Source organism: Mus musculus, chromosome 8, assembly GCF_000001635.26.
Source record: "Mus musculus strain C57BL/6J chromosome 8, GRCm38.p6 C57BL/6J".
Classification (NCBI taxonomy): domain Eukaryota; kingdom Metazoa; phylum Chordata; class Mammalia; order Rodentia; family Muridae; genus Mus; species Mus musculus.
In genome coordinates, this window is record NC_000074.6 from 36,769,077 (window position 1) to 36,777,672 (window position 8,596).

At 39.6% G+C, this 8,596-nt stretch overlaps 1 protein-coding gene across 3 annotated transcripts in view; it reads right to left on the reverse strand.

Moving 5' to 3' along the window:
- The window catches only part of Dlc1 (deleted in liver cancer 1), a 385,446-nt gene that overhangs the window by 201,338 nt on the left and 175,512 nt on the right, over window positions 1–8,596 (reverse strand). The gene's annotated exons all lie outside the window — the stretch shown is intronic.

Genomic DNA, 8,596 nt, shown 5'->3' on the forward strand with positions numbered 1-8,596 from the left:
AGGGAACCCAGCAGTATATAGATGACGTTGCCTCTCCCAGGGCTCTAGTCTTCCATTTAACTGACTTTCGTAGCTAGATAATGGTAGAATAAAGAAACTTCACTTTCAGAAAATTATCAGTGACCACCCCCACATATCTTCAATTGTGAATTCGCCAAAATTATTTTTTTACAGGGTGAATTGCTTTGCATTTTTCAAATCTGATCTATGAAAGTTCACAGACAATACCATAGACTGGAAACTGTAGTTTTGATTTGCATTTTTATGATGGAAATTATTTAACATTTTCCCCATAGTTATTAGTCATTTGTATATACATTTTTGAAAATCTCTTTTCATATTATTTGTTGGTTTACTGATGGGATTGATGTTCTCTTATTATCTTTTGGGTTCTTTGTGTACTCTAGGTAATAATCCTTGGTTATTGAATAACTAGTGACATTTCTCTCCCCTTCTGTATTTGTCTCTTCAGTCTTTTGACGATCGTCTCTTCTGCTGTGCAGAAAGAAGCCTTTTAATTTAATGCAATCTCATTGAGACATTTTTCTTTTTCTTCTTTCTTTCTTTCTTTCTTTCTTTCTTTCTTTCTTTCTTTCTTTCTTTCTTTCTTTCTTTCGTTCTTTCGTTCTTTCGTTCTTTCGTTCTTTCGTTCTTTCGTTCTTTCTTTCTTTCTTTCCTTCTTTCTTTCAGCTATTAGATTTCTAGCCATGAAACCATTGTCTATGCCTAGATTGTGAAGCATTTTCCTGTGTGCACTTCCTCACATCATTTAAAAGTTTATCTTAAAGCCTTTTGTCTATTTTGAGTTGAGTTTTGTACAGACTGAGAGACAGGACATTCACCTCACATTTCTGCGTGTAGACAACCAGTTTTCTCACCATCATTAGTTGAAACGTTGTCTTTTCTTCACTGCATGTTAGATTTGGGTGATTATAGCTGTGTGCTATTTCTGAATCTTCCCTTCTAGTCCATTGGTCAGCACATTATTTTATAGCAGTGTCATACTGTTTTGTTAACATGTTTTGTTAACTTAAGCTTATTTTGAAGTTGGGTATTGCGATACTTCCAGTATATTCTTTTTGCTCAGGATTGCTTTGGGATCTTCAATCAAAATTTTTTTTTTGTTTCCAGATGAGTTTTAGAATTTTCAAAAATATTTTTTTGATGACTATTATAAGTGTTCTGGTAGAGATTGTACTTAATATATAAACTGATTTTAATAAAATGGCCATTTAAAATGCCAATTAATTTTTATTGGAACTTGTCACTTCAAATTTTTCCAAAGTAAAATTAATTTAACATATGATCAATAAATTTTTGATATACAACAAGCATAATATTACATGGCATATATGCAATGTTATTCAGTAGAATGGAAAAGAGGCATATATATTTTAATATGCTAAAGTATTTGTTAATGGTTTAACATAATTCCATGTAGTTGCCAGCTTAAAAGTAAAACAGCTGACATTGTGAATTTGTTTTCTTTTTCTTCTTCACTTAGTCTCTTAGAAAGCTAAGAGACAAAATATTTCATTCATATCTATCTGGGTCATGGTGATTATTACCAGTTATATTAAAATAAAAGGTAAAATTCATTTCAACACTTGAGTGCCTGCATAGCTATCCATCTTTCCCCCAAAAGTAATAATATTCACGTTGGTTCATAATCTGCAGCTTACAAACTTTTGGTCAAAGCCCCACACCATCATATCAGAGCAGCAGAAGAGCACAGATGAAAACCGTTTGAATAACATCCATAAATTTACTTATGGCAAACCCTAACCTTATTCACTGAATCGGAATTTATTTTTATCACACCTTGCTCTAGGTAAGTGAACTCTTGGCTGAGACCCAGACATAATTTTATTGCACTGAGATAAGGCCCTGTAAGAGCTAAGCACTGGCAAATTTGACTTGAAATATGTGTCTTTTGGGCTCTGTAACCTCTGATGCTCGAGATGCCAGGATCCATGATGTTGCAGATATTCCTTCCTGAATTTGTATTGCAGGCCTGAGGTCACAACAACTATTGAAAGTGGAAACTAATGAGATAATTTGGAGTTCTAGAACATTCATTGAAACAACAACAACAATAAAACATATTGTATGAGTGCTTTCAGAAATGATAATAAGTAATACCTGAATAGTTAATGTCTGAAAGTTATGAGTGATATTAACATTGGTAGTCTTTTTGATTCCTAGCCATTGCGAAATGAATACTGCCCTTTACCTTGATGCAGTTACTAACTTGTCAACAAACCTTCATGCATACTGAGCATAGATAGAAATCTCTGAAACCATGAACCAAGTTAATGCTTTTCTTCCTTAACAAAAAACCAGATCTTCCAAGTTGTCCTGCCCTCTGAGTGTGGATACTGTATGTTCATGTTATCTTTTTGAGGCTGAAACCTGGATCGATCTGTAAAATGTCAGAGGTCTTTGCCATCCAAAGAAAAAGGATGGGTTCATTTAGAGGTACTCTTGATACTGAGGGTTATCTCTTATCAACATAACAACTATTCTAGGGCAAATATCCCTTAAAGTTATGGGCCAATTACTCTGACTTCAGAGTGGAGCCTAGTCTCCCAATTCAGTGTAGGTCTCCATTGCTCCAGATTTCCTTTTCTACCTTGTTCTCCTAGGAAAGCTGATTTGGGTGGTGGCTGGAACCATATGCCGTAAAAGCCTGGGGTAATTTTGATTGATGTAGATTTCCCAATCAGAATGTTCACTTTTGGTGACACAAGATACTAATAATTGCATTAAAATAAACCACTGTGGTTTGCATGTCCACCTTAGATAGTCTTGCTGTTATCATGAAAGATGCAGATGCAGAGAACAAATTTCTCACATTAATGGTATGTCTAAGATGAAAGACAAGACAACCATAGCATAACAGTCTTCCTATATTATCTAAATTTAATCTAACAAGATGTCTATTTTCTTCCTCATTTAAGAATAATATGGAGGTTAGGTTAGCAAAGTGCATGGGCATAACTGCTTATAGGTGGCTAAGTCCTGATTTCAGGTGGTTATAGACCCTCTGGTGATGCTCTGCTATAGGTCATGTGCTACACTAGCAAGCCATACTCTGGTGCCAACTGCAGCCTGAAAGAGGGCAACGGAAGGAAGTTTATGTGAGACGTATGAAGTGAGCGTGTATGGAGGTTTGGCAATGGAGCCTAGAGTGGCATGTTTCTCTTGCTAGAGAGATCTGATCATTTCTGTCTCTTGCATGGGATGCATTTGTGAGGCTGATGTAATGGTTGAACAGCATGTTTTTCTTTCTAGTAATTAAAATTAATTTAACAACTCATTTAACTGTCACAGGTATTCCAGGTTGGATAATTTATATGAGAAACTTACAGGGTTCACACATATATAAGGGGAGAGGCTCATGACTCTCTTCCTCTCCAAGAGAAGTTATTGGCACTTACTGATGTTGGGAGAGAAAGGGGAGTTACTTTCTTCAATGTTGTAGCTGCTGACAACTTATCCATGCTCAGTTAAACAACCCACTACTTGTGCTTAGATAAGGAGTTGTGATTGTACTCAGTGGGGCATAGCAAAGTAAATCAAATAACGAAAGGCAAGAAAGAAGGAGGGGGACTTGTCCAGAAGCAGGGCTTTAGGAATATCAGGAAAGTATGGGTAGTGAGAATGACCAAAATACATCATATACATGTATAAAATTGTCAAATAATAACAAATGTCTGCTTTTAAGTGAAAAGGCAAAGGTTCTCAGATTAAGAAAAAAATTTCATGGGAGACTTCTAACTCTTCTGTGAACAGTTTTATTTTGCATAGATAGTCATTGCTGGTCTCACAGTGTCTACTTAAATAATAATAATTCAAACTAAATAATTTAAGCTAATAAACTATACATGTATGACAAACATGAGAATTTGATTTGTTCTATGATGCCAGGGATCCACTGGGAGTCTTGGAAGATACTCAGCAAGATAGGGTAGAATGACTGTACAAAAGATGGGTAGATTTCTTAACCTGCATTAACAAGTGGAAGCGGAAGTTGAGGAAAGTGGAAAAGGTTGAGAAAGGAAGACTAGGGAGAGAAGTCGTGCAAAAAAGAGCATCTGGTTACAGTTGTCAGCCATTCTTTAAAAGACTGAGCAAAATACTTCAATGGCAGAGGGAACAGGCAACATTTACTGACAGTGGGTACCTGCTTTATGCCACCTACCCTTTTTGTGTCCCTTCTTTTAACAAAATGTTTTATTAAGTTTGTTCGTTGAGAATTTCATTATTCTATAACATGCATTCTGGTTACTACGGCCCCTTGTGGTGGTTTGAATGAGAAATGTCCTTCATAGGCTCATATATCTGAACCGTTGGTCTCCTGTTGGTGGCATTTTTGGGAAGGTCATGGGATCTTTAAAAGGTGGAGCTCTGCTAGAGGAAGATCACCACTGGGACAGGCTCTGAGGTGCTAAGGCCTTATCCATTTTCTCTTCCTTCTCTCCACTTCCAGTGTGTGGATGGAAATATGACCATCTGCCTGCCTCTGCCTCCATGATATGCCTTTCCTACCCCAAAGGACCCTATAACTCAGTGAGCCAAGCAAGCTCGTTTTCCTTATGGTGCTTTGGTTATGGCATTTTAATACAGCGACTGAACTGTAACTAATACAGCCCTCCCTCACAAACACCCCTGCAGTCACAGAGTCCTCTTCCTTCCTGCTAGGTTTCCTCCCCAACAGTCACAACTTTTTGTTTTCTTTTGTGACTTGCTGAGTTTAACCTGTACCATCAGTGTCACAGTGAGGTTGGGGGCTCTCCAGTGGAGCTGGTGGGTTCATTAGTGGTTGGTGATAAACTGAAGATGATGCCTCCCCTTCCTCCAGTACCCATTGGCTATAACATCCCTGAGCCCCATGTTCACAGTAGATTAGTGATAAGACTAGTCTTCTGCAGGCCTATTGCAGGCAGCCACAGCTGGGTGAGATCTTGATTGTCCTGGCTGTGTCATGCAAAAGACATCATTTCACAGACTTGCCCGCTTTTTCTAGCATTTACCTTCTTTCTGGGCTCCTTCTATGTTATTCTCTTCCTTGCAGAGGGAGAGGTATAATTGTCCTATTTGAGGCTGACCCCTCCCTCAGCTGTCACGCCTTCCCAGCCCTGAGAGCAGCCACGTATTTCTTTGCTGATATAAACGCCACTCTCAACACTCATCAGTGAAACGTTTCTTTGCAATGAGTTGCAGTGAATTTAGATAGCTGTACTGCCTGCCCATGGTTCAGGAAGCTGCGCAGGTGCAGCTTCATCATGTATGCTGGGGAAGGCTTTTGGTTGATGCAGCTGCCTTTGAATCATCCACAATCCTCTATGTCCCTCTTTACCAATGTCCCTATAAGGAACCCCAATGCAACTTTTTCTTTTTTTCAAATCCTATTTTTAGTGATGGCTCTTAAACACTCCCTTGTAGCCCACTATCAACCAGAGGTAGTGGGAAAGAAAGGGTACTGGGGAAGTGGACCTGTCTGGCCTCAGTCTCAACAGGCTCAAGTAGGCAGGAGGGACCAGAAGGAACACCAGGAGAGGTCTCTCTCAGAGAAGCAAAAATCAGGGAAGATGCGAGACCCACAAACCTTGCACAGCTAGCTCGATAAGCAAGCCTGGTTGAGCCTCTGTCACTTCAACAAATCCTATTTGTACCCTGCAAACATCATTTGTCCTCCACGTGTCTTGCCTCAGCATGTGCATCCAATCAGAGTCTGAGGAGTCCTGACAAATGGAGCTAAACTACGCAATGTAAGGTGGACACATACATGCTTGTTGTTAGCAAAGAATCCTTCATCGGGCCTTCTTTCTTTTTTTTTCTTTTTATTATTAGGTATTTTCCTCGTTTACATTTTCAATGCTATCCCAAAGGTCCCCCTATACCCACCCCCCCAATCCTCTACCCACCCACTCCCCCTTTTTGGCCCTGGTGTTCCCCTGTACTGGGGCATATAAAGTTTGCAAGTTCAATGGGCCTCTCTTTGCAGTGATGGCCGACTAGGCCATCTTTGATACATATGCAACTAGAGACAAGAGCTCCGGGGTACTGGTTAGTTCATAATGTTGTTCCACCTATAGGGTTGCAGTTCCCTTTAGCTCCTTGGGTAATTTCTCTAGCTCCTCCATTGGGGGCCCTGTGATCCATCCAATAGCTGACTGTGAGCATCCACTTCTGTGTTTGCTAGGCCCTTGCATAGTCTCACAAGAGAGAGCTATATCTGGGTCCTTTCAGCAAAATCTTGTTAGTGTATGTAATGGTGTCAGCATTTGGAAGCTGATTATGGGATGGATCCCTGCATATGGCAATCACTAGATGGTCCATCCTTTCGTCACAGCTCCAAATTTTGTCTCTGTAACTCCTTCTATGGGTGTTTTGTTCCCATTTCTAAGAAAGGGTAAAGTGTCCACACTTTGGTCTTCGTTCTTCTTGAATTTCATGCGTTTGGCAAGTTGTATCTTATATCTTGGGTATCCTAAGTTTCTGGGCTAATATCCACTTATCAGTGAGTACATATTGTGCGAGTTCCTTTGTGATTGGGTTACTTCACTCAGGATGATACCCTCCAGGTCCATCCATTTGCCTAGGAATTTCATAAATTCATTTTTTTAATAGCTGAGTAGTATTCCATTGTGTAAATGTACCACATTTTTTGTATCCATTCCTCTGTTGAGGGGCATCTGGGTTCTTTCCAGCTTCTGGCTATTATAAACAAGGCTGCTATGAACATAGTGGAGCATGTGTTCTTCTTACCGGTTGGGACATCTTCTGGATATATGCCCAGGAGAGGTATTGCTGGATCTCCCGGTAGTACTATGTCCAATTTTCTGAGGAACCGCCAGACTGATTTCCAGAGTGGTTGTACAAGCTTGCAATCCCACCAACAATGGAGGAGTGTTCCCCTTTCTCCACATCCTCGCCAGCATCTGCTGTCACCTGAGTTTTTGATCTTAGCCATTCTGACTGGAGTGAAGTGGAATCTCAGTGTTGTTTTGATTTGCATTTCCCTGATGATTAAGGATGTTGAACATTTTTTCAGGTGCTTCTCTGCCATTTGGTATTCCTCAGGTGAGAATTCTTTGTTCAGTTCTGAGCCCCATTTTTTAATGGGGTTATTTGATTTTCTGGAGTCCACCTTCTTGAGTTCTTTATATATATTGGATATTAGTCCCCTATCCGATTTGGGATAGGTAAAGATCCTTTCCCAATCTGTTGGTGGCCTTTTTGTCTTATTGACGGTGCCTTTTGCTTTGCAGAAGAGGTCCCATTTATCGATTCTTCATCTTACAGCACAAGCCATTGCTGTTCTATTCAGGAATTTTCCCCCTGTACCCATATCTTCGAGGCTTTTCCCTACTTTCTCCTCTATAAGTTTCAGTGTCTCTGGTTTTATGTGGAGTTCCTTGATCCACTTAGATTTGACCTTAGTACAAGGAGATAGAAATGGATCAATTCGCATTCTTCTACATGATAACCACCAGTTGTGCATATAGCCTTGACACTCTACTGTATGACTAAATCCAGTTTAGGACTTTTACATCTAGTGTAAAAGCTGAAAGAAAGTGAAGTAACTTTCCCCAGATCTGTCTTACGTAGAAAGTCTTTGCTTTCCTTCAAAGTCCAAGTTTTTAATTGGCTTTTAATCTATATTGAAGAATCTCTTTCTCATGGGAAAGTCCGTGTTAATAAAAAGTGCAGGGATTGGAGAAAGTGCCATCTGTAATGCAGGAAAGCAGCGATGCTGAGAGCTTACTGTGATAGCTTCAAAAATGCATCCTTGGAGTCTTAAAGTGCTTCCCTTTAAAACATGGCGCAGAGTTCCTCTCTGTCATAGGCCTTGGCAGAAGTGATGACTTCCGAAGATGCATCACAGTTACTTTTTTGCGCTCTCTCTCTCTCTCTCTCTCTCTCTCTCTCTCTCTCTCTCTCTCTCTCTCTCTCTCTCTCGCTTGTAATAGGAGAAGCTAGCTGCCATGACATGGGCAGTTCTCACACAGAAAGTGACCCGCACTCCACTCAGGGACAGCCAGCAATGGTAGCCAGCCTTCCAACTGATGGCAGCCTTTGAGGAACATACAGCTAGAGCCACGCAAAGCAGTTACTCCTGATCTGAATTCCTGATTCTCAGAGCACTGGATATGATGACAAATGTTCATCATTGTTTTCAGGTGTAAATTTTGGGACAATATGTTAAGAAGATTGTATGTATATAAAGACATACGTATGTCCATATTTCATACACATCTGCAGTACTGTGACCAAGCTAAAATTTGCCTCATGCTCCAGGAAGGAACGTGTTTTACAGCTCTTTTAAAAGATGTTTTCAGGTTCAAGAGCACTCATTTTTAATATTATAAATCTGTAATGTTATAAATCACAAATTTCTCCTTCTAAAAGTTAAATAGCATTTTCTTTGTGGTGGACCAAATGGAAAGTTGCAAACAGCTAGCTGCTATTTTTATTTTTTACTTATTTACTTTTTTGGTTAGAGGTTTCTTACTACTCTTTGCAAAGAAACATTTTCATTGGGTTGATAAGTGTTATTTGTGTAATGTATATTACTGATGTCCGTGTG